Source organism: Malaclemys terrapin, chromosome 4 (assembly GCF_027887155.1).
Source record: "Malaclemys terrapin pileata isolate rMalTer1 chromosome 4, rMalTer1.hap1, whole genome shotgun sequence".
NCBI classification, from domain to species: Eukaryota; Metazoa; Chordata; order Testudines; family Emydidae; genus Malaclemys; species Malaclemys terrapin.
The window spans coordinates 105,405,784-105,433,334 of record NC_071508.1 but is presented as its reverse complement, the minus strand read 5'-3'; positions in this window follow the sequence as shown (position 1 = coordinate 105,433,334).

Below are 27,551 nucleotides of genomic sequence, written 5' to 3'. Positions count from 1 at the left end.
TTATTTTGGGTGCTTGATATTCCAATTTCACCATTGCATGAATATTACTTTTTTGCATTTAATTTTCCTGAGACAAGGAGGAGAAGTTTGAGAGGGGGAAAATCCAAAGCTAGATGACTTTTGGGAGCTTGTAAATTATTTGATCCTATGACTATGATAAAGGGCACAGCATAGAATCATAGAACTGGAAGGGACCTCGAGAGGTCATCTAGTCCAGTCCCCTGCACTCATGGCAGGACTAAGTATTATCTAGACCATTCCTGACAGGTGTTTGTCTAAGCTGCTCTTAAAAATCTCCACAACCTCCCTAGGCAATTTATTCCAGTTCTTAATCACCCTGACAGTTAGGAAGTTTTTTCTAATGTCCAACCTAAACCTCCCTTGCTGCAATTTAAGCCCATTGCTTCTTGTCCTATCCTCAAAGACTAAGAAAAACAATTTTTCTTCCTCCTCCTTGTAACAACCTTTTACATACTTGAAAACTGTTATCATGTCCCCTCTGAGTCTTCTCTTTTCCAGACTAAACAAACCCATTTTTTTCAATCTTCCCTCATAGGTCATGTTTTATAGACCTTTAATCATTTTTGTCGCTCTTCTCTGGACTCCAATTTGTCCACATCCTTTCTGAAATGTGGCGCCCAGAACTGGACTCAATACTCCAGTTGAGGCCTAATCATTGTGGAGTAAAGCAGAAGAATTACTTCTTGTGTCTTGCTTACAACACTCCTGCTAATACGTCCCAGAAGGATGTTTGCTTTTTTTACAACAGTGTTACACTGCTGACTTATATTTAGCTTGTGGTCCACTGTGACCCCCAGATCCCTTTCCACAATACTCCTTCCTAGGCAGTCATTTCCATTTTGTATATATGCAACTGATTGTTCCTTCCTGAATGGAGTACTTTGCATTTGTCCTTATTGAATTTCATCCTGTTTACTTCAGACCATTTCTCCAGTTTGTCCAGCTCATTTTGAATTTTAATCTCTTCTTTCTGTTTATAAGCCCTGGTATCCCTAATGCCCCTTGTACATTCTGCCATATGGTGCCATTTGGCTCACTGAACACTTACACTGGAAATCAGAGCTATTTGAATTGCAGAACTTAAAATCTGTGCCATCTTTGCCATTGGAGTTAGGTGTTTCTAAAAAATTCATCCTTTACTTCGATTTTCTGAAAATGGGTTTAGAAAAAGATCTAATACATATCTGCAAATACTACAGATTTAAATGTACATATCTTTAAAATTACTGAACCATTTTTCTTCAAACATAGGATTTTTAACATTGGGCATTTGACACACATATACTATTCCATAATGCATAACCAAAGACACCCATCACAGTAGCATTTAACTTCAAAAAAGGGAAACTGTACAAAAATGAGGCGGCTAGATAAATGGAAATTAAAAGGAGCAGTCACAAGAGTGAAATGCCTGCAAGCTGCATGGAAACTTTTTAAAAACACTATAATAGAGGCTCAAACTATATATATGCCCCTGATTAAAAAAAAAAACACCCAGTAAGAGGATAAAAAAAATGCTACCATGGCTAAATAGAGTAAAAGAGGTGGTTGGAGACAAAAAGACATCCTTTAAAAACTGGAAGTCAGATCCTACTGAGGAAAACAGAAAGGAGCTCAAACTCTGGCAAGTTAAGTGTAAAAGTAAAATTAGGCAGACCAAAAATGAATTTGAAGAGCAACTAGTAAAAGACACAAAAACTAGCAGGACATTTTTTTAAATACTTCAGCAGCAGGAAGCCTGCCAAACAATCAGAATGGCCACTGAACAATCAAGGTGATAAAGGAGCATTCAAGGAAGACAAAGCCATTGCAGAGAAGCTAAATGAATTCTTTGCATTGGTCTTCACTGCAGAGGATGTGAGGAAGATTCCCACACCTGAGCCATTCTTTTTAGGTGACAGATCTGAGGAACTATCCCAGGCAGAGGTGTCAATAGGCAGTTTTGGAACAAGTTGATAAGTCACCAGGATCAGCACCAAGAGTGCTGAAGGAATTCAAATATAAAATTGCAGGACTACTAACTGATATGTATCCTATTGCTTAAATTAGCCTGTGTATTAGATGATGGGTGGAAAACTAATACTATACTGAGTTTTAGGAAAAGCTCCAGAGGCAATCCTTTCACTTGCAGGCCAGTAAGACCAACTTCAGTACCAGGCAAACTGGTTGAAACTATAGTAAAGAATAAAATTATCAGACACATAGATGAACACAATATGTTGGGAATACAAAATGTGGCATCTGTAAAGGGAAATCATGCCTCACCAATCTATTAGAATTCTCTGAGAGGGTCAACAAATACGTGGACAAGAATGAACCAGTGGATAGAGAGTACTTGGACTTTCAGAAAGCCTTTGACAAGTCCCTCATCAAAGGCTCTTAAGTGAAGAAAGCAGTCATCGGATAAGAGAGAATGTCCTCCCATAGATCAGTAACTGGTTAAAAGACAAAAAACAAACAATAGAAATAAATGGTCAGCTTTCACAGTGGAGACATGTAAATAGCAGTGTCCCCCAAGAATCTGTATTGGAACCAATACTGTTCAACATATTCATAAATTATCTGAAAAAAAAGGGGTAAATAGTGAGGTGGCAAAGTTTGTAGACAATACAAAATTACTGAAGATAGGTAAGTCCGAACATGACTATAAATAGTTATAAAGGGATCTCACAAAATTAGGTAAATGGGCAAAAAAAATGGCACATGAAATTCCATGTTGATAAATACAAAGTAATGTACACTGGAAAACATAACCCCAAATATACATATAAAATGATGGGGTTTAAATTTGCTGTTACCATTCAAGAAAAAGATCTTGGAGTCATCGTGGATAGTTCTCTGAAAACATCTGCTCAGTGTGCAACAATTGTCTAAAAAACTAACAGAATATTAGGAACCATTAGGAAAAGGATAGATAATAAGACAGAAAATATCATAATGCCACTATATAAACCCGTGCTACGCCCATAACTGGAATACTGCGTGCAGCTCTGATCACCCATCTCAAAAAAGATATATTAGAATTGGAAAAAGTTCAGAGAAGGGCAACAAAAATGATTAGTGGTATGGAACAACTTCCATATGAGAAGAGATTTAAAAGACTGGGACTGTTCAGCTTGGAAATACTCCTTCACACAATGCACAGTCAACCTGTGGAACTTGTTGCCAGATGTTGTGAAGGCAAAAGTACAACTGGGTTAAAAAAAGAATTAGATATATTCATGGAGGATAGGTTCATCAATGGTTATTAGCCAAGGTGGTCAGGGATGCAACCCTATGCTTTGGGGGACTCCAAACCTCTGACTGCTAGAAGCTAGGAGTGGATGACAGGGGAATGATCACTCAATAAATTGCCCTGTTCTGTTCATTTCCTCTGAAGCATCTGGATCATCCACTGTTGGAAGAAAGAATACTGGGCTAGATGGACCATTGGCCTGGTCTGTCCATTCTTATGTTCTTAATCTAAAATCCAAGATTTAACTACTACATACTCATGGAAATAGATATGGAGATATTGGTTCTTTATTCAATTCTAGTGATGGTGCTACAGAAAGTTAATGACCAGTACTAATTTTCAAAAGTGATTTTGAATGTTGGGCTTCAGTTTTTGTGTGCTCAAATGGAGATGCCTAAGGCATGATATTAAAAAATGCTTAACATTGACTTCATTTGGAATTGTGGGGGCTCAATATTTTTGAAAATCAGAGCATAGGTGTTTATAGCTGGGCATTCAGAAAATGAAGCACCCAAAATTAGAGATTTTTGAGAGTTGTGCATTGTCTTGATGGCACGATTGAGAAATTTATGTATTTTTCCAAGACAGAAGTTGGAGTCAAGGCTTTTTCACTGGTAGGTACTAAAGTTAAGCTTCATTTGAGTGTGAATCTATATTTCTTTATTCAAAATTACAGTAAATGTGTTCTTGCAGAGAAATTGCTCAAGCTAAAGATAATTATAGTTACAAAGTCACTCAGGTGAATCAGTGCAGAGAAATGAAGAAGATTTGCCTCATCACTAATAGACACGAGAAGTATGCAGTAAGTGACTGTGAATTCTGTCCATACCAACGTGTCTTTAGCGCTGATACATGTATAGCAATACTTTCTGCTCTATTAATAGATGTATTTTCCATGCTTTAAGCTAATTGTTCCTGCAATATGACAGTATAATAGCAATTAAATACATAATATATATGGTATATTAGACCTATATAACTCTGTCCTGATTTATTTGGTCTGAGAGAATCTATAAGTTATCTAGCTTCTGAAACAAAAAAGGCAAAATGTTTCTGCATGTAGATGGATAGATTTCAAGCTAAATCAGTGGGTACAAGAAAAAACTAAATCAGTGGCCATCTTTGAAAAGAACAAGCAAAGTTTAAGTTAATATATTGCATAGAAAATGCTAATATGGGTAGCAGGAGGACTAGGGTAGATCTTGAATTGATACCAAAACTGAAAGTGCATAGGATGATGACTGGAAACACAATAGCAAAATTAAACTGTTGCATTTGAGAAACCTTCAAAAATAAGAGCAGCCTTGGAGTACAGAAAACTGGTTAGAATTGTACAGGCCTTAATTCAATATTGAATTGTAAAAGACTGGTAGCAGTTCATTGATTTTTGTTTGTTTGATTTATTTTGCTCTTCCATCTTTTCCCAATCACATCTCCTCTCTTTGACCACCAGTTTGGATTTATGAAAGATTTAAATAATTTCTCAAGAAAAAAAACACAATTGGTTTAATTTGGACTTCCCATGTTGCTAAACTTCAAAATGGACTACTACAGTAGACTATTTGGAGCAGAGTGTTTAATAGAGTACTGTGCAGATATGTTTTTCAAAAGTTGCTAGCTTGGGTGTAAAAAGGGTTTAGAAATACTATGCATGAACAATTAAAATACTACCAAGAAGTTACTAGAAGATACTTCTCTGTTTCGCTGGAGATTAGTAGTAGTGTTTCTCTGAAAGCAATGGTTAACATTACCTAGAAACAATTTTCCATTGAAGTACATGGAGATTTGGTCTTGTCAGTATGATACTGAAGTCAATTGTCTAATGCTATTAGAAATGAGTCTCCATTGAAGTGAATGGAGATTAATTTTCAATAGTGTTTCATTGAAGTCAATGGGCCAGTGCCATCAGAAATGAGTCTCACTGAAGTTGATGGAGATTCATTTTTGATAGCAGACCATTGAAATCAATGGAAATAAGCTCCAGAAAGTTAACCCCATAGGGGGCAATTGTAAGTGATTCTCCATTGTCTTCAATTCACGAAAGAGGAGAGAGATTCTTGTATTCTGCAGTATAACCATTTTTTTATATAGCAACCTTCATACTTATAGTATCTCTAAACTATCTGTAAATTAATGCCTCAAATGCTAGTAGTGAAGTGACTTTGTAGGCTAACAAAGCAGTTATAGGTTCAGCATGATCACACAACACCATATAACAACACAGTTCATACAATACTGGAGCATGTTTTTGAGAGAGATAATGTTAGGCAGGATATCACTTATCCCATACTCTTTGAACAGTGCCTCAAGCACTAATGTCTACCTAGATAGCCATCAGAGACAGGCTCAAGGGATCACAGTTTAATGTCTCATCCAAAGGGTAGCACCTATAAAAGCACATTTCCCCCCAAGTACTGAAGTATAGAGTCAGTACTCATATCAGCTAAATTCTGGTGTGCGAATTGAATCCACAATCTTCTAACCTGTAGGCTAGAGTGCCCTCATCTTAGCTAAACACGTAGAACACATTTACAGAGCTTCCAGCATTAACTCATGGGGAATTAACCTCACTATCTTTGTCCAAGCACAATAACCCTCAATATTTCTTTTCATCTGTGCAGAGCTTTAAACATTTGAAAAGCTAATAGTAAAAAAAGAATCAATATAAATAAAAAATAGGTGTATAGGTGGATCCTGGGCTGAACACTTTATATGAATTAAGAGGTTGATTGAATGAGAGAGGATAAATATCTTTAACTTTGCCATCTTGTGTATGCCATTATGCTAAAATATTTGAGTATGTTACCATATCACACTAGGCAATGTAATATACCCCAGGCAAATATTTTCCACAAACACAAATATTTTCTACAAACATGGATTAGTTATATGGAAGTGTATTAATATTTCATTATGTGATTCCATATTCTTTAATTTATTTTATTTGTTGAAATTTCTAACAACACAATATATAGGCACTCATTCAGCACTCTGGGCACATATCCCATGAATTAAAAATCACAACAAAAATTTTAGGGTATAAGAACAATGTTGTTAAATTCTTTATATCTATGACTCCCTATAGTTTAAGAGGTAAAACATTGCATAATTCCAAAATCACTGAAGCAAAAGTATTGGCAGTGTCCGTTGAACTTCTACATTGGGGCAAAAAGCCCCCAGTCCCATTGATTAAGAAGGTGAGATATTATATATGATATCAGGAGTTAAACAAAATACTTCAAACCAAATCAAGTTTAGGGCTTTAGAAGTTAACGCTAAGGGCCTGATAGTCGGTTGATGCAGATTGTATTCAATAATGTTAAACCTAATCTGCAAGCCTACAGGCAAGCAGTAAATAGAAAGTATCCTAATTCTCTGCTGCTTCTTCCTCCTTTAATAACAGATGTGTTTTTCATTCTATCCTAGCTAGAGGTTGCAAGTCAAGTAGCTCAGTACAGAAGACATTAGTTTAACTTTAAAATCACACAGGTTGTATTGTGATCTCTAGATCAGCATGCAAAAGCTGTCTCCTGTCTAGCAACATCAACAAGATGTTATGTTGTGCTTACCATATGTGACACCAAGTCTTCTAATGCCAGCCCCTGGTCAAAGACTGTCCTCAGATTTGTGCCATTCTACCTTTCTGAAGCAGCTTCCTAAAGATGGAAAGGCCTAGGGAAATATCATTCACTTTACATTTCTTTCTTGCATGCTTTTCTTGGATTAAGTTTCATCCAGTTTCTAATCACCTCATCATAGAATTAGGATGTACACACAATCTCTCTGTCCTCAGATTTTGGAAAGACAAATCTATCATATATATATTTTTTTTAATTTATTTTATCATCTATATATGGTGATAACCCATGTTATTGATCTCAAAAACTCCCTCCAAGAAGCAGCATATAGATTCTGAAGATACCAAAACAGATTCCTGTTGAATATCACAACCAATCCTAGTGCAAATAATTGAAAATTAACCCACTGTATGTGAGGTGATGAGTTATCCCTGAACTAGAGCCTGATTAACCCACATGCAGCAATGAGTCATTCCTGTGTTAGGCTCCAAGCAATTCTTAAGCCAGGAGCTGATCTGGTGACTCTCAGAGCAAATATATAAGCCTCACAAGAGAAACAAAAACAACAAAGAGTCTGGTGGCACCTTAAAGACTAACAGATTTATTTGGGCATAAGCTTTCGTGAGTAAAAACCTCACTTCTTCGGATGCATCAACCTTCTTGCATCCGAAGAAGTGAGGTTTTTACTCACGAAAGCTTATGCCCAAATAAATCTGTTAGTCTTTAAGGTGCCACCAGACTCTTTGTTGTTTTTGTAGATACAGACTAACACGGCTACCCCCTGATACTTGACAAGAGAAACAGGAACTCATTCTGATCAACATTGCTTCAGGGCTTGGAATTCTTCTCTTTCTGGCAGTGGTGACAGACTCCACAGGCTTAGCCTGCTCTGGCCCTGCTCTTCCTCCAGCCTTGCCTCTAGTGCTGCTCAAGGCTAGTTCCCAGCCCTACTCTTAACCTTGTTCCAACCCTGCTCTTGACTCCTGATTCTGGCTCTGACCCCTGGCTCCAGCCCCTAGGCTTGACCATCCTCACATTGGCTTCTGACAATATCTGATTAGGACAGCTTTGTCAGGTACAAACAAGTTTAATATTTTAACTGCCATACCCAGCTTCTTCTCCAGGAAGTATGAGAAAGATCTGACAATACAGAGTATCAATAATTTCTGAAAGGTCTCATAATATTAATAAGAAAAGTATAAAAACTATGTTTTCACAGTCTAATTTTTTGTAAAAAGAGTAATTGAAGCTGTGAGTTCATATGCCAGGATTAGTCTAACTGATATGATTCCAAATGTTAGAAAATAAACTCTAAAAAGCACAATTTATAATAGAAATGAACACAGTGATAGTAGCAAACTGGCCACAAAGAACCACTATATTATGTATGTATGGTGGAGCCCATGTAAAGCAAAAGCTTTTAATTTAGTAGCCTTGTTAAAATAATACATTTTTGAGCACCAACACAAATACGTACATAAATACACTGAAAATGTTTTGAATGATAAAGTAGTAAACTTTAAAGAAAAATATAGAAATCTCTAATGTAACAACAAAAATTCACTAGAAAATTTAACTGACCTCCTAAATTAACAAGTTTGTATTTGTGTGAAATCCAAGTATATTTGTTTAAACAACAGAGCCCTCTTAAATGAATGTCTGCTAAAAAAAAAAGATATTAAAAATAAAAAGAAATTGATCTAACATGGTTGCCTCTACTTTCATCCCTTGTGGTGATTTCAGTGGAGTTACACGGGGATAGACTTGTCCCTCATTGAGCATTTGTGTGAAAGTACATAAATGTTTTTATTTATTAGGGCTGCACTGAAAGATGTGTGGCAGAGATTCTATCTCTGATGATCAAGTCTTTTTCTCCACGTAAAGAAGCGGATCCTGAAAGGGGCTCAGTGCCTTCTATTCCAACTGAGTTCACTAAAGTCTGGTCTTCACTACAGACTTATATCAGTATAACTACATCACTCAGGGGTGTGAAAAAAATCCACATCCCTGAGTGACACAGTTATGCCAACCTATCTGTCTGTGTAGATAGCCCTATGTCAGCAGGAGAACTTCTCCCACCAAAATAGTTACCACGTCTCAGGGAGGTGCATTAACAACACTGATGGGAGAGCTCTCTCCTGTTGGCATAGAGCATCTTCATTAAAGCGCTACAGGCAGTGCAGCTGTGCCGATGCAGCATTTTAAGTGTAGACTTGCTATAAGAGAGGAAGATATCCAGCACCTTGCAGCATCAGGTCCATAAATTTTAACTCAAGCTCAACTGCCTTTTGCGTGTGAAGTTCTCAAAGATTTCCAAGTTCGGGAGCCATCTAAGTTGCCTTTTGTCCATGTTCTTATTTTGAGTTTGAGACTGGGGCTAGGGTAGTTGGAGTAAGAGTGTAAATGTGTGTGCATTAACTTAGATTTAAAAGAAAGAGAACTGAAGAAGGAGTGTGCACTGAACCCCCAAAGAGCACTTTAGGTGTTTATTTTTGCTTCCTTGAGTATCAGAAAGCAAGTGCTCTTGTTCCATGTGTAGAAGAGCCTCAGGAATGTGATTGGTTTGTTAAGGCTGTCACTAAGATTAGAGCTTCCAGAAACTCCTGTTCTAACATCAAATCAATTTCTTGCTAAAACTCATTCTTATTTTAAATGGGAAGAAGATTAGAGCTATGAGAGCTTGGGAAATAACCCGCCTGGTGGGCAAGCTTTCTTTTAGTAAAGAAAAAACTCCCCAAGCTCCTGAGCCTAAGGATAACTCAATAACGACAACGAAGAAACTAAATTTGGGGGATGAATATAGAAGTGTGAGAAATAAAGAACATAGCTAAAAAATAGTGTTGCTCCTTGTCATTAGCACAAACAACAAAAAAGCAAAAGCAGTTAAATTTGGAGTCTGAAAAGCATCTCTGCATTTTGAAAATGAAATTATTTTTTAAAAAAAATTGTATACTCAACAATCTGCCTCTCTCATATTTTATGCTTCAAAATATCAGTATCACTGAAGTAACATTCATAAAACATTGCAGAGAAAGTTCTGATATGGGAAGGGTAATAATCAGTGATGGGGGAAGAAAAAAGCTCTCACATCAGATTGATACGGCATCTCTTCCTGCTCTTCCCTACCATCAAATATATCCCCTCGCCTCTTACTAATTGGATTGTAACCCTCACCCACTCTTATTTGCTCTAAGTTTCTGTTGTGAGGTAAAACCATGCCTTGCCATCTGCATTGATATAGATGAAGTGGTGCTGACCTAATATCTTCAGTTTCTGTTGTGGCCATTCCAGAGTTCTTGACTCATTGCCATTCTCCTGAAGTTACGGAAAAGGGATAGAAGATTTTAATTATAAGCACACAAAAGCCTAACAGGCATATGGAGATAACAGCCCAGAATTTTTAGGAGACATTGGAGAAGTTGGTTTGCTAGAGTTTGAAACTTGGACAATTGACTTATTTTAGCTCAAGAGAAAATTTCCTGAGTCTCTGTTTCTGCCAGGATTGCTAATAGATGAGCTTTGGTTAGCAGCGGAGTAAAATAGAAAATGTGCACAAGGGTCACTGTCAAAAAAAGAAAGTCTAATAAATAAATAGGACACACATTTTAAAAGAGCCTAATAATGAATTATTTTGGTATTAAAATAAGTACCATTATTAATGAGACTCACTTGGAGTCCTATTCTGTTCCAATTGCAGTCAGTGGAAGTTTTATTATGACTTCAGTGGGAGAAGGATTGGGCCCTTGGTAGCAATGTGGATGCTGTAATGGCAGTGAAAGATTTGCTCAGTAATTCAGCATTTGCCAACTGGAACATTACTTTAATGTTGCCAAAATAAAATAGAGAATTTATAAAAAAAACAATCTTTGGGTGCAAAAAATCCATTTCCTGACCTACTCTAGAGCTGGTCAGAAAACTTAGTTGACAAATATATCTGATGAAAAAAATATTTCCTGATGAAAAATTTCATGGACACAATTTCATTTTTTTTGACCAGCTCTAGTAATTACTAACCCATGCGAGGAAAAAATAGGCCCAATCCTTAGAGGTGCTAAATACCTTCACTGATTTCAATGGGAGTTGCATTTACTCAGCACCTCTCAAAAACAGACCCTAAAAGTAAAAAAAGTAGCTGATATCCACGCGTATCAGTAATGATTACATGAAATAAATTTAATCTATGCCCACCCGGCAGAAATTCAGAGCCTAGATAGATATAACTGAGCAAAAAAACCCTAAAGATCCAAAGAAGGGATGTGTAGCCAAAATAACATTTCTGTTCCTTGTATTTAAATAACTAGTTAGTGTGGAATTTATATTGTATGTATTTTCTCTGCACCTGGGAGTGTGCTTCTCAGTGCAGGTAGAGAGACACACATTAGCTCTGCTTGCTTTAGTGTGCTAAAAATAACTGCATGGATGTAGATTTCAGAGTAGCAGCCGTGTTAGTCTGTATCCGCAAAAAGAGCAGGAGTACTTGTGGCACCTTAGAGACTAACAAATTTATTAGAGCATAAGCTTTCGTGGACTACAGCATATATGCATCCAAAGAAGTGGGCTGTAGTCCACGAAAGCTTATGCTCTAATAAATTTGTTAGTCTCTAAGGTGCCACAAGTACTCCTGCTCTTTTTGCATGGATGTAATGTGTCCAAACCCCGCGTCCGTACCCAGGTGACTAGACTGTGCCAAAGCGTTCACACTGCTATTTTTAACGCAGTAGCTTAAGCAGAGCTATCGCATGTTTATCTACTCACGCTGGCATCTCATTGCAGTGTAGACATACTCTTAAGGGCCTGAGGTTTTGCCCCATAAACATGGAAATATCCCAGCAGCAATGAATTAATAATGGTCATTGTTCACCCAAAGTAATTGCCAATAGAATGTAAACAAACATTGACAAACATGCATGATGCACACTGAGCAAAATTAATTACTCATGCTTGCCTTTTACCTATATCTGTATGCAACCACTGTTATTCTTGCTCCAAATAAATTCAGAATAAACCAACAAAGGCAAAGATCGAGGGGAAAAAAATCTTAAAAGCTATAAAAATGTCAAAAATCCAGGGAAAACAGAGTTAACAACCCACTGAATTAAGCATTATAGGCTAAATTCTGAAGTCCTTACTCAGGACCAGATTCTTATACTCTTACTTTAACTGAGTAATAACCTTATGCCATGAGTTGTCTCTGGCAGTAATGGCTTTATTGGAATCTCATCCTGCCATGGCGCTGAAGTGGTCTGAGGGGATCGTGGAAGTAGTATTACGGTGCAAAGGATGGTCCAGCATCTGTCCAGATCTATACAGATCAAAGGTTATCTGTGCATTTCATGGGACAAAACCCGCTGCCTGTTTCATGGGAGGTAGCTTCTCCCAAGAGGAAACTCCATAAGGGAACCTTGCAAAGTCTCTAGCCCTCCATATGTAGTTGTGTTTTTTTTCTCCGCCTGATTACCTCATGTAGGGGATGGTATAGGTCTCATGTTTTTTATTCTGTCTTCACTTAAAGTGAGTGTGCCAAATCCCAAGAGTTGATGAGCACCTACAGCTCTCATTAACATCAACAAGTGTTGAGTCATATCTTGTTCCATGAATAATCCCACTGAAACTGATACTTTCACTCTTATCCCAAACCCACAGATTATTTTAGATCTACTCTAAACAGAATGCTCCTCTGTTGAAGCCACAGACTTGGGGATAGAAAACCCGATAGATCAGCTTTTAATATCCACAGTGTCTTCTCCCTCCCCAAAGTAGACAGTAACTAGCTGTGGACAGGAGACCACAGTATTGCCACTGAGTCAGCCAAACTGTGAGAAGGAAGGTGGGGCCCAGGGCAGCAGGCAGAGTTTGACACAGTTTCCCACAATCTGCTATGTTGTGGCCTGGATTCCCTGCAGATCTTTGGGTTCCATGTGAATGCCATGTCACATTCACTGCCATCTCTGCATGAGTGTTAATCCATCCCCACCTCTTAGAAGGGCTTGTGTTGGGAACTCCCCAAATTGAAACAGGACAGAAATAATCATGCACTTACTCTGTCATAATGCAGTAATCTGTCATGTAAATACCTTGCCATTATATGGTAATGATGGTTTAATTAAACGGTCATGGCTACCACATTTGGCAAGAATAATTACATATTAGTGTCCTGTACCTTAAAGTATTCACAACTCTTTTTACTGAAGGAGATGAAACAAGTGGTCAAGTATGAAAGAGGATAATTTGGTCCAATGTGTGTATTTATTCAGGATGACTTATTATGCCATGCTCTCATTTGACTTTGCTCCAAAGCACACTAAGGTTTAATTAAAAGGGACTTTAAAATTACTAGGGCTGCACATTTTCAGAGCCTCCTGGAGAGGCTATATCACCTCACTACTTTTTTTTCTTTTCACTTCAAGCACTGGGTCAGTACATCACAGAAACTTAAATAATACACTCATGTACAGATTGGGAATCTCAGCCTATGCAATCTGATTTACTATTTGACACTGATCTGGACAATTTGGTAATGTGGCAACTTGTGTGGTTTTTCGCAACTCTAAATACCTGCTTATGCTCAATAGATATACATTGTTCCTTGTGAGTCTGCAAAGTCTTTATTTAGAAACTGCAGATACTGAAATATGTAGAAAAAGTTTACACAATAATCATATGAGCACTGCTGACTCATATTGAACTAAATATATACCACAGTATGTATATCCATCTATGAATATTTACTTAATTGTGAAATGTATTAATAGTTTGGATGGAAATTTCTTTTTCAGTCAGCAAAACTTAAACACAAGTTATAAACATACATTTGTAAATATTCTTTACGTATAGCTTTTAACCACTCCGTGACATTGTAAGGGCAGGGTATTTTGCCTAGCTGCAGGTAAATCTATGATAGTTCCTGCTCCCAGAATTTGAATCCAAATACACCTGTACCCCGATATAACACGACCCGATATAACACGAATTCGGATATAATGCGGTAAAGGGGGGGGGGGCAGGGCTGCGCACTCCAGCGGATCAAAGCAAGTTCGATATAACACGGTTTCCCCTATAATGCAGTATGATTTTTTGGCTTCAGAGGACAGGGTTATATCAGGGTAGAGGTGTAATGGATAGACAGGCCCTTCTGTGCATGGATCTACATAAGAGAGACATAACACATACCAAGAATTTTCTCAGCCCCCACAGCAGCAATATCTTCTCCCTCCTTCAAGCCTCATGGATGAACCTAAATGAGTCCTGGGGTGAAATCCTAACCTCATTGAATTCAATGTAAAACTCCCATTGACTTAAATGAGGCTGGATTTTACCCCAGGGATCTATCCATAAGCCCTGGATATGAAGGGGGCGCAGTTGGAATGAACATCACCATTTCCTCCCTAAGTTCCCTTAGATAATGGTCCATTCACTCCTCAGTCTCTCCCATTTTCTTCCATCAGCTTGTTTTCACCTTCCTTATACCGTTCTTCTCAAATAGTTTACCCTATTTCTTATAAGCTTTTTCCAACAATTCTTCCTTATCTCTCCTCTTACCTAGTAGCGTCTGAGGCTCATATTGGCAGAGCATTTCTTCAATATTCTTCCCTTTCTAGTTGCTAAGTTCAAATTGTCATTTACCAAACTTCAGGGAATCTTCTGCTTATTTTCCTAGTCCCCAATTTAGCAAAGTATTGAAACACATATCTAACTCGAGACACGTGAATAGTCCCACATGTTTAAAAATATGCACATGCTGAAGTACCTTGTTGAATCTGGGCCTCACCGAACATCTTTCAAAGTCTTCTGCTTACTGTCTGAGGACAATTATGCTATGGCTATGTCTACACTACCCCCTGAATCAAAGCTCCAGGGATTGATGCAACCAGGGTTGATTTAGCGGATCTAGTGAAGACCCGTCAAATTGACTGAAGATCACTCTCCAGTTGACCCGGGTACTCTACCCTGAACGAGAAGAGTAAGGTAAGAGTAAGAGTAAGCGTAGTGTGGACTCCGTGGTAAGTCGACTTAAGCTACGTTGACTCCAGCTACATTATTCACGTAGCTGGAGTTGCGTAGCTTAGGTCGATTTACCGCGGCAGTGTAGAAATAGCCTATGTCCTGTATCCCCTTCCCCTATGATCTCTCACAAGTGCCAATGAACTGTATTCCCCTCTGTTAAATCCATATTATTTTCTACATTTATTTAAATACATACAGAATTTCAAACAAGACATAAATGATAACCAATTGCAATAGTACAAGACTACTTTCCTCAAATGTAACTTTCACTCAATTTAAAGTTATTTATTCATCTTACAAATATTTTCTCAGATTTTAAATTTTTTATTGAGAAATTAATATTTTATCATCTCAGGAAGATGATAGAGGTCCAAAACCCTTGAAAGAAATAATTGATGATAAGATGTCAATAGGGTTGCTCAGACTTTAAAGGTTCAAGGCAGAATTTGGACTGAGTTGAGTATTGTAGTCTATAGTGATAATGTATTTAGGCAGTTAGCAGCATTTACCCTTTGACCTCATGCCTAAAAACCACCCCTGCATGTTATTAGACCATAATACACACTCCGTTGTGTCTTATTGCTTAGTTGCATGGTATCTGCAACTCACAATTTCAAATGTGATACCAAGGAAAAAGTGTCACAGTGTGATCCTTCCAAACCAAGTCATGACAATGACCTGCTGTTAGTCCGACTGCTTTGCTGTGTGGGTGTAGGGTTACCATACGTCCGGATTTTCCCGGACATGTCCGGCTTTTGGGGGTTCAAATCCCCGTCCGGGGGGAAATCCCCAAAAGCCGGGCATGTCCGGGAAAATCGGGAGGGAGGGATGGAGGGCTCGGGCGGGGCCTCTTTGGCCGGGCCGGTGCGGGGCCGGGCCGGGGTCGCGGGGCCGGGGGCATGGTGCCGGGCCAGGCGCGGGGCCGGGCGGGGAGCCGGGGGCGCGGTGCCGGGCCGGGAGCCGGGGTAGCGGGGGGGGTGCGCGGGGCCGCGAGCCGGGCCGGGGTAGCGGGGGGGTGCGCGGGGCCGCGAGCCGGGGTAGCGGGGGGGGGGTGCGCCGGGCCGCGGGGCCGGGCGGGGAGCCGGTCCGGGGTAGCGGGGGGGTGCGCGGGGCCGCGAGCCGGTCCGGGGTAGCGGGGGGGGGGGGTGCGCCTGGCCGTGGGGCCGGGCGGGGAGCCGGTCCAGGGTAGCGGGGGGGTGCGCCGGGCCGCGGGGCCGGGCGGGGAGCCGGTCCGGGGTAGCGGGGGGGGTGCGCCTGGCCGCGGGGCCGGGCGGGGAGCCGGTCCGGGATAGCGGGGGGGGTGCGCTGGGCCGCCGGGGGCCGGCAGTGCTGGGCGGGCTGGGGGTGGTCGGCCGGGGCTGGCACCCCAGGGCCCGAGCCGACCCAGGCTGGCGCCGCCGGGGGGCCAGCCTGGGCCGCGCCTGCTCCCCCCACACCCCCCCTTACCAGCTTCAGGCTTCCCGCGAATTTAATATTCGCGGGAAGCAGGGGAGGGGGCGGAGACTTTGGGGAGGGGGCGGAATTGGGGAGGGGGCATGGGCGGGGCTGGGGGCGGGGCCGAGGCCCCGTGGAGTGTCCTCCATTTGGAGGCACAAAATATGGTAACCCTATGTGGGTGGAACTACAAAAAGGGACAGAGCCACTAAGCATGAGAGAACCTCAGTATGCAGATTTAATCTTCAATCTTTATAAATCATCCCACATGCCATAGGACCATGACACACACAGCTGTCTTAATCATATAATGGATTAAATAAGGAGGGTGGGAAAACCAAGAGAATTCCTGGAGCTTGCAGGGATATTTATATGCCCAGGGCTCTTTTATTCAACCCAAGAACTCATATTTATAGACCTTTTCAGGGTACCTAAAAACAGTTTACCAAATAAAATTTCTCCCCAGTCTCTCTATGTAATTACTGTGTGCAGTTTCAAAAAAGTCCTTTGTAACAAGCAAGAAAATGCAATTAAGAAACTCAAAGCAAGATTTATACATTCCACTCCCCAATTACCATTCAGGAGAGAAAACCTGACCGGTGAGAGGGCAAAAGCAGCTCTGTCATTTTTTATTTATATATTTATTTATTTTTAAAAAGCCTTGCTAAGAAAGGGAATAATTTAATACTGAGGAACTTACAAAAGCGATGACCACTGATATTATATTCAAGTAGCACATACTCAGGTAACTTGACCCATAATTTTTAAAAATAGATTAACTCTATTATGTCCTTGGTCTCAAGCATTAAGGCACTGATCTTGCAATTGGAGACTTGTGGGTAAACCCCATGCTAAACCTCCAAGAGAACAGATGTACAACCTGAAATTTCAGATTACTATCTGGGTGGGTTAAATTAACCTTCTAAATACTTCTAAACCAACTATTTAAAAACTAGCTGCTCTAACAGCTGCACAAGGTCAGCTTTATTTATTCATTTAAATTTGTGTTTCTTCATTTATGTTTAGGATAGTTTAAAAATGAGCACGTTACTAAAGGTTTTAATCCTGCAAATGAATCAACTACTTTGTAACAATATGCAGCACATATGTAAAGCAAAAGTAAACATTTAATCAAGCTCATATGGAATAATCAAAGATATAAGGCTTTGCACGTGGGGACACTCCATATTGTAATTGAGTGCCTTGGCACCGAGCCATACAATAGGTACACACATCACGAGTGGGTGAAAATGCAATTGGTAGGGTTGCAAGGACACTTTCTGACACATCTAGTAATATAACTGTGATTTGTTATATCAATATATATGCCATAAAAAAATTGAACATTAATGCAATGCTAAGGCTGAGCAATCAAGTGCTCGGATGTCAGGAATTATGGAAGTAAAGATGAAAACTGCTCAAACTTAATACTACCCTGTTGCTTTGGTTTTCAAGTACAATTTTTATCCTTTTTGAAAGATTCAATCATTTTGAGAGAGATTTCCTCTATTTAAAATGGGAAATACTATTGGAACCAGTAATATAGCAAACCAAAAGAATTTTTTTAAGTGTGACCATTTTATATGATTATAAATCATGTCAGGTGTACATGAACAACATTAAATATTCTGGGCAGACAGCACTCCTTACTTCTTGTACCCTCTGCCAGCCCAAAAAGTGGGAATTTTTTCATTACCCTCATATTTCACTTAAGAAGGAAAAATTAAATGCACAACTACAGAATGGGGAATAGCTGGCTAGGTGGTAGTACTGCTGAAAAGGATCTGGGGGTTACAGTGGATCACAAATTGACTATGAATCAACATTGTGATGCAGTTGCGAAAAAGGCTGGTATCATTCTGGGCTGTATTGATGGCAATATAATTTGTAAGACACAGGAGGTAATTGTCCCTCTCTACTCAGGACTGGTGAGACATCAGCTGAGTACTGTGTACAGTTTTGGGCACCACACTGTATGGAAGATGTGGAGAAACTGGCGAGTGTTCAGAGGACAGCAGCAAAAATGATAAAAGGTTTAGAAAACCTGGCCTTTGAGGAAAAGTTAAAAAAAGACTGGGCATGTTTAGTCTAGATAAAAAAAGAATGAGGGGGGAACCTGATAACAGCCTTCAAATATGTTAAGGGCTGCTATAAAGAGGACAGTGATCAATTGTTTTCCACGTCCACTGACGACAGGACAAGAAGTAATGGGCTTAATCTGCAACTATGGAGATTTCAATTAGATATTAGGAAAAACTTTCTATTCGGGTAGTTAAGATCTGGACTAGACTTCCAAGGGAGGCTGTGGAGTCCGCATTATTAGATGTTTTTAAGAACAGTTTGGACAAATATCTGTCAGGAATGGTCTATGTTTACTTGGTTCAGCACAGGATAGGGTATCTTTGATGATCTCTCAAGGTCCCTTCCAGCCCTACTTTTCTATGATTCTGTAATTGGGTTCTCTTCAAATACATAATTTAGTGAGTAATTTTGCTTGGTAACTACTATGCTGAGATGCCTGATCCTCAACAATATGAGTAATGGCATCCTGCTTACATGATAACTCCTGATGGTCTAGTTCTGAAGGCAACGCAGCAGGGTAGTGTAGTTCTTCACTAAGTTTGTGAAGTGCCATAACTAACTTTACTCTCATGTTGCATGGTGTTTTTGCTGCTTTATCCTGTTCCCCTTCTCTTCTGAGTGCTGCTGACTGACCACACTGTCAGCTTTTGCAAGATCTAAGATAGCCTCAACTCAGATATGAGGAGATCCAAAAGTTAATCAAGGCTTTACTCAATTTGATCCATTGCCGTTGATTAGGTTCTACTGACAGATTAGGATCCATAATTTGCACATCTGACTTCCAGACATTACTTTCACAGACTCACAGAGTCCCCATCAAATTGCTGGGAAACCAGGAGCTCTAACATTGAAACTCCAGTTCAAGGGCCAGAATCTTCCAGCTTTACTCATGCTGCAAGATGTCCCGTTGACTACTGAAGAAGAATAGAAGCACAAGCTAGCTCTAATGGAATGGTGTCCCATTATAACAAGTACAATGAACCAAATTTGAAACTTAACCTTTCCCCTCTGCATCTCTGGCTTGTAGTGAGATGTAACAAGCAAAATATACTATTTTCTGATACTGCTCAGTTACAGGCTGTACACAAATTTATAAATGTCAAATGCTGGATCTGATATAGGCACTGAAAGCAGGTCTTAGTTGTTTTAACAATTGACTAGCTCTAATTGCTATTGCAAAGAATGAATTTAATCATGGAAGAGACACATTTTGATTAGAACACAAATACTGTACTTTCATTATGTTTGTGTAAATGTAGATGAATGTCAATGGTCACATAGAAATGGAGTCAGTATTTTTCCATGATCAGTGACAAAAAGGATACTTAGTTTCAAACCAGCCCCTCTTTTGTAACAGAATATCGATGTAGGACAACAGTTTCAGAAGTGCCTATATGACTTAGGAGCCTTAGGCCCAATTTTTAAAAAATATTTCTTAGGCACTTAAAAGCCTGAGGCCTGGTCTACACTAAAAACTTAGGTTAACAGAAGTTGCTTTACATTGACCTAATAATGTATGTGTCTACACTACCAGGTCCCTTCTGCCAACTTAACTTGCCTGTTATGTTGACTAAATTACTCCACTTCCACGAGAGGCATAGTGCTTAATTCGATTTTGATGCATCAACAGACATGCAGTGTAGACGCCTCATTGTATAAGTTGACTGAATTGGCCTCCAGGAAGTGTGTGCTCCGCTGTGACCGCTCTGGTGATGGTTTTCAACTTTGCTGCACAGCAGTCAGGTCACAGGAAGCAGCCCCTCCCCTAAAGCCCTGGGAACTTTTGAATTCCCATCACCTGTTTGATCAGCATGTAGCGCTCACCATCCCAGCTGATCATGGCGACTCAGTGACCCAAACACGCTCCAGCCTAGAGTACACAGGAGGTTGTGGAACTTATTGGTCTGAGAGGAGAAAAGTCTGTGCAGTCACAGCTCCGATCCAGTTGAAGTAACATAAACATCTATGACAAGATCGCGCGGGGTCTGGGGGAAAAGGAGAACACTTTGGATGCGCAACAGTGCCGCGTGAAAATCAGAGAATTTCGGCAGGCATACCAGATGACAAGGGAGGTGAACAGTCGTTCTGGTTCTGCACCACAGACATGCTTCTTCTAGAAGGAGCTGCATGCGATTCTTGGTTGCGACCCCACCACTACCCCCCAAACGCAGCATGGATACCTCACAGGAGTCTGAGTCCAGGGCCATCTCAGGCAACGAGGAGGAAACGGCTTTGGACAAGGAAGAGAAGGAGGAGAATATAGATCATTGTTGCAACCACTGTTATATATTTGCAACAAATCTTGTACAAAATGTGGCATGTAAGATGTCTATGAAAAGGTTATGATTTGCTGGTTATGATTATGCTATCTGTATGCATATAACTTTAAATACAAAAATGATACAAGTATTGGCTCTATACTGTCTGTATTTCAAACTTGTGCTATGCTTCTGGGTGACACCCCAGACAATTTGGCATCAGCACTGCCTAGCCTGCTTGATGGCCCATTAAGGACCATCAGCTATACAGTTGACCCACTGAGAGAAGGCAGATACACATTGTGACTCAGCAAGGCATGCAGGGACATGCCTATGGATAGAACTCTAAGGCTTTCAAGCCATGGCTGGACAGCTTGTATTTGAGACAAAGGAAGCACAAACCACATGGCAGAGAATATAAAAGGCCCTGGAAACCCCTCCATTTTGTCTTCAGTCTTGCTTCTTACTTCTGGAGGAAACTTGCTACAAACTGAAGCTCTGAATAAAGGACTGAATGACTCATCCCAACTGTGGATGTACTCCAGAGACTTGATTTAAGCCTGCAGTTTATTCCATCACTGCTACAAGCCTGAACCAAGAACCTTGCCATTACTATATGTAATTGATTCTATTTAACCAATTTTAACTCTTATTTATATTTTTGTTCTTTCTATAAATAAACCTTTAGATTTTTTATTCTAAAGGATTGGCAATAGAGTGATTTTGGGGTAAGATCTGACTTGTATATTGACCTGGGTCTGGGGCTTGGTCCTTTGGAATCAGGAGAACCTTTTTTCTTTTACTGGGGCATTGGTTTTCATAACCATTCGTCCCCATAATGAGTGGCAATGGTGGTGATACTGGAAAACTGGAGTGTCTAAGGGAATTGCTTGTATGACTTATGGTTAGCCAGTTGGGTGAGACCGAAGTCCTCTCTGTTTGGCTGGTTTGATGTGCCTTAGAGGTGAAGAACCACCAGCCTGGGGCTGTGACTGCCCTGCTCTAAGCAATTTGTCCTGAATTGATACTCTCACCAAAGGCAGCGTCATTATAAATGCTCACATCAATAGTGCGCAGCTGACTGGGTTCCATACTTCTTGGGCTGTGGCATATGCATGGATAAGCCAGGCTTTCAAAAAAAAGGCACGAAAAAGCATGGGTTGTTTGCCATTGATATCAGGACAGGTAGGAAGGGAGGAAACTGCATCATGGGAGGCTGAAGCCATGTTCCCATTCCCTCCTTCAACAATATTTTGGTCCCATGAGGCATTGCAAGCTATTCCGAAACCCCCCTTGCAGCTACTTGCACTGTGGGATAGCTACCCATGGTGCACTGCTCTCTGCATCAATTCAAGCACTGCTAGTGAGGATGCACTCCACCGACACAATTAATGTGGTGTGGACACACCCGACCGACTTAATTATTGTGGTGACTGGATGTCGACTTAACTTAAGTTGACATAATTTTGTAGTGTAAACATGCCCTATGTCTCACTGAAAATCAATGGGACTTAGGTTCTTAAGTCACTGTTGAAAAAAAAGGACACAAGCTCCCAAATCACATAGGCACTTTTTGAAAAATGTGACCTGCAATAAACACCAAGGGAAGGAGATATCTGTATGAGAAAAGAAAAAAAGTAGTTGTTATTAAATGTAAAATGACAGATTTGTTTTAACATGAAAATTTAAGACCCGCCCCCATGCAAGTAAAATCCACAGGAATTTAGCCATATTCTTAAATTGTGCACGACTGAGCCCATGTAAAATATGAAGTGCCAAGTGTTTTACTTCTTCCCTCCATTTCTTTGGATGGCAGAAAGAAGGCTGGGCTTGTGCTTAATGCTCTAGGCAAATGATCTGAGTTCTGTTCCCATCTGTACTGTAGAATTCCCATGTAATGTTGGAGAAATCATTTTCTCTCTCTCTCTCTGCCGTAGTTTCCTCCTCTTTGCCATGGGGCTAATGAAACTGTGCTTCCTTCCTTCACAGGGATTAATCTATGTGAGGTGCGCAGATACCGTGGGGAGTGGTACCATTGAAAAGCCTACAATAAATTTAACTTAAATTGTGGCATTGACTGTGGATGCAGTCCTGCATTCCTTATATATTCAGAATTGCCACTGACTCCAATGGGAGTACTTGAGTGAATAAGGACTAACTGCATAGAGGTTTCAGGATCAGACATTTGAGTCCTGATCCAAATCCCACTGACACTAAGGGAAAGACTCCCACTGGCTTCAATGGGCTTTATATCAGGCCATCAATGTATAGCAAGGCCCTAGCATGACCCTCATATAGCAAATGTGTGTTCTTGTATGTGTACAGTAAGCTGACTTGTTAACATTTAAAATCCCTATTTTTTGAGTTAACTTAAAAGAAAACAGCTTTAATGCCCCCCCAAAACCTAACAAACCCAACAATTGGAAACAATTATTAAACATCCATACTTAATAATTCAGAAATAGCTCTTAGCTGTCATAAATGACATACTAATAACTAGATAAATTTACATATTGAACCCATAATAATGAAACATAAGAAAAGAAAAAGTCTCAAATGGAAGAGGGATCTTGAAATGAATTATTTTATCGTAAATGTTGTAGTTGGCTTCTTTTACAAGAGCAGACTTTAATTTACTTATTCCAGAAATGATAAATGAAGAACCTTATCAATCTAGGTCTTTACCCTTGGAGGAAACTTGTTATTACATGCGTACAAGTCTGTTTTCTCCTCTTTTTGGATACCGACATACAAAACAGTATCTTTATGATCTAGGATTTGTTTGAAGCGATTTCATCTGGAATGGAGTCAAGCAGAGTAGTGGCAAGGGAGCTTTTACAGATTATGACCTGTAATCTAGTTAATACTTTGAAACGCAAAGATCCAAATGTTGAGTAATTTTGGACAAGACCACAACCTATGTGTCTTAGTGCCCTTCTGACAACTTGTCCTGGAGGCTAAGATGAAACCAGTTATCTGCTGAATCCAATTTGGGGTGAAATACCCTGTACATAATTAATGATATTTAGATTCATTTATCTCAGAGAAGAACAAGATAAATCTCTTATCACAAAAAAGTATATTTTATTCTATTTAACCTTCAGTTAAATGGACCCTGGTGTAGCTCTTAAGGTTTGATCCTGCACCAATAAGTCAATGAGACCTTGGCCATTGACTTGTTGGGGGCAGGATCAAGCCCTTCAACCCGATATTAAGAGTTTCACTGGAAAGTAAAGGGTACATAAAGCCTTCCTCAGATCTTCAGCACTAGGGTAAATTTCATCCCTTATGACAAGGTAAAGATATACGTCCAACCCTAGCCATTACTCATTCAGTGCTTCAATGACGGTCCATGACAACTTTGGAAAAGCCACATGACTTAATCAAAAGTTTGGCTTTATAGCCAAATTGGAACACCAGCAAGTATTTATGACTGTTTAGGCCCCCAAACTCTCTTCTCTGAGTTGCATAAGGTCCCTGATGGTAGAACTATGATGTGGAAGCCTGTGCTGGGCTGAGTATACATTCTATACACCGCAGAGCCTAACTTCCAAAGGACTTCTGGCTTGGCTTTTTGGGAACAGGTAGCAGGGCAGGGATGGCTGAGACTCTACTGCTACATGGTTCTCCCCTCATTCTCTGGCTCTCCCCTCATTAATCTGAGCTCTTTTGATAGTTCATCATGAAACTACACTGGCCACTTCTTGTTCCTTACATTCTTCTTTTTGAAAGGAATTCTAAAGTACTGTGCCTTAACTACAGTGTTGTTAAATTTCCACAGCCTTCTTCCAAGCTTAGTGACTTGAATAGTCTTGTTTCCTTTGCACCTGACTTATTAGAAGCCAGATCCAGCAGTATTTCTGCAGTGCAGAACTATTAACTGTGGTTTATAATCTATCATTTAAATCAGTTTCTGTACCAAATGCCTGGAAGATAGCTAATGTGATTCCAATTTTTAAAAAGGGCTCCAGAGGTGATCCCGGCAATTACAGGCAGTAAGCCTGACTTCAGTACTGGGACAAACTGGTTGAAATTATAGTAAAGAACAGAATTGTCAGACACATGGATAAACATAATTTGTTGGGGAAGAATCAACATGGTTTTTGTAAAGGGAAATCATGCCTCACCAATCCACTAGAATTTTTGGGGGGTCAACAAGCATGTGGACAAGAGGAATCCAGTGGATATCATGTACTTAGATTTTCAGAAAGCCTTTGACAAGGTCCCTCAGCAAAGGCTCTTAAGCAAAGTAAGCTGTCATGGGATAAGAGCAAAGGTCCTCTTATGGATTGGTAACTGGTTAAAAGATAGGAAACAAAGGCTAGGAATAAATGGTAGGTTTTCAGGATGGAGAGAGGTAAATAGTGGTATCCCTCAGGAGTCTGTACTGGGACTAGTCCTATTCAACATATTCATAAATGATCTGAAAAAACGGGGAAACAGTGAAGTGGCACAATTTGCAGATGATGCAAAACTATTCAAGATAGTTAAGTTCAAAGCAGACTGCAAAGGGACCTCACAAAACTGAGTGACTGGGTAACAAAATGGCAGATGAATTCAATGTTGATAAATGCAAAGTAATGTACATTGGAAAACACAATCCCAACTATACATGTAAAATGATGGGATCTAAATTGGCTGTTACCACTTAAGAAAGAGATCTGGGAGTCATTGTGGATAATTCTCTGAAAACATCTACTCAATGTGCAGTGGCAGTCAAAAAAGCTAACAGAATGTTGAGAATTATTAGGAACGGGATGGATAATAAGAATAACAGAAAATATCATATTTCCTCTATATAAATCCATGGTATGCCCACATCTTAAATATTGCATGCTGATGTAGTCGTCCCATCTCAAAAAAGATATATTGTAATTGGAAAAGGTTTAGAAAAGGGCAACAAAAATGATTAGGGGTATGGAATAGCTTTCGTATGAGGAGAGATTAATAAGACTGGGACTTTTCACCTTGGAAAAGAGATGACTAAAGGGGGATATGATTGAGGTCTATAAAATCGTGACTGGTGTGGAGAAAGTAAATAAGGAAGTGTTGTTTACGTCTTCTCATAACACAAGAACTAGGAGTCACCAAATGAAATTAATAGGCAGCAGGTTTAAAACAAACAAAAGGAAGTATTTCTTCACACAACACACAGTCAACCTGTGGAACTCCTTGCCAGAGGACGTTGTGAAGGCCAAGACTGTAGCAGGGTTCAAAAAAGAACTAGAAAAGTTCATGGAGGATAGGTCCAACAATGGCTGTTAGCCAGAATGGACAGGGATGGTGTCCCTAGCCTCTGTTTGCCAGAAGCTGGGAATGGGCAATAGGGGATGGATCACTTGATGATTACCTGTACTGTTCATTCCCTCTGGGGCATCTGGCATTGGCCACTGTCAGAAGAGAGGATACTGGGCTAGATGGACCTTTGGTCTGACCTTGTATGACCGTTTTTATGTATTTCCTCAGGTAAAATTTTCACTGATTTCCATGAGAATTTTGCCTGAATGAGTATTGTAGCTTGGGGTGTATTGTTTTTGGTTTTATCACATATCCAATGATTTCCTTTGTTCCCTCTTTACCACCAGAATGAAATAGATCTTAAATCTTTTCTCAATAATAGCCATCAGTATATGTTGGGTCAGACTACATGCTACCCTTGCTCAGCCACACAGGGACAGAGGGGCACACAAACAGCCTCTCTCTCTACAGCTCCCCATTGTTCAGCTACTGAAGGGCAGCACACAATAGCCAGGGCCAGCTCTAGGATTTTTGCCACCCAAAGCAAAAACAATTTTGGCTGCCCCCCCCTTATTTAATTACCCCAGCCCCGCCTCAACTCCGCCCCTTTCCCAAATCCCCAGCCCTGCCTCCTGCCCGCAGGCTCTCAAGCCTAGGAGGGACGGGGAGAAGCGGCGCTGCGCCGCGGCCACTCGGGGTCTCCCCCACTCCCAGGTTTGAGAGCCTGGGAGGGGGAGACTCCGAGTGGCCGCGGTGCGGGCGTCGCTTCTCCCCCTCCCTCCCAGGCTCTCAAGTCTGTTTCGCGCGCCGCTCGGGATCTCCCCCTCCCTCCCAGGTTTGAGCGCCTGGGAGGGAGGGGGAGACTCCGAGCCGCCGCGGCGCGCGAAACAGCTGATTCGCGCGCTGCTGCTCCCCCTCCCTCCCAGGTTTGAGAGCCTGGGAGGGAGGGCGAGTAGCGGCGCACGAATCAGCTGTTTCGCGTGCCATGGCAGCAGCAGCGGAGGTGAGCTAGGGCGGCCGGGGCACATTTTTAGGGGCGGCATTCTGGCGCCGGCCATGCCGCTCCTAAAAATGTGCCGCCCCAAGCACCAGCTTGTTTTGCTGGTGCCTAGAGCTGGCCCTGACAATAGCAGTCCCTTCACTCCCTATGCTCTGAGGAGTCTAGGGCCTGCTCATACCTAGTTCCCCACCTGAGGGGCAAGATGGCTGAAAGAGTGTGGGGATTAGTAGAAAAGAGGCAGAACCATGTCCTCACACTTCCTTTGCACTGCTCTACAGAGTGGGGCAAGCATGCCATGTAGTTAGCCTAATCACCGCGGTGTATCAAATGTGCATCCCACCTGCAAAGGGAGCAGTGCCTGACCAGGACACAAACTGCTTCTCTTGAAGCAATGTAGCTGGGCCCCACCTCCTGTACAGGATTTATGGCTATGTCACAATCTAAGCCATTTGGGTACTGGAAAATAAAACTTGTTCAGTCACACAGCAAGTTTTTTTCAACAATCATACACACCTCGACTGATTTAAAGTGACTGACTCAGAGGAACAGCAGTCTCCAGTTGTTATATTTCCAAATCAAGTTCTCTAATCTCCTCTGATTCCATATGTACAGCTCCCATTAATGTCAGTGGGAGAGTTACATTTGTATTGATGGGGGAACAGACCCACAATTTTTTGTTGTAAAAAAATGACACCTGATGT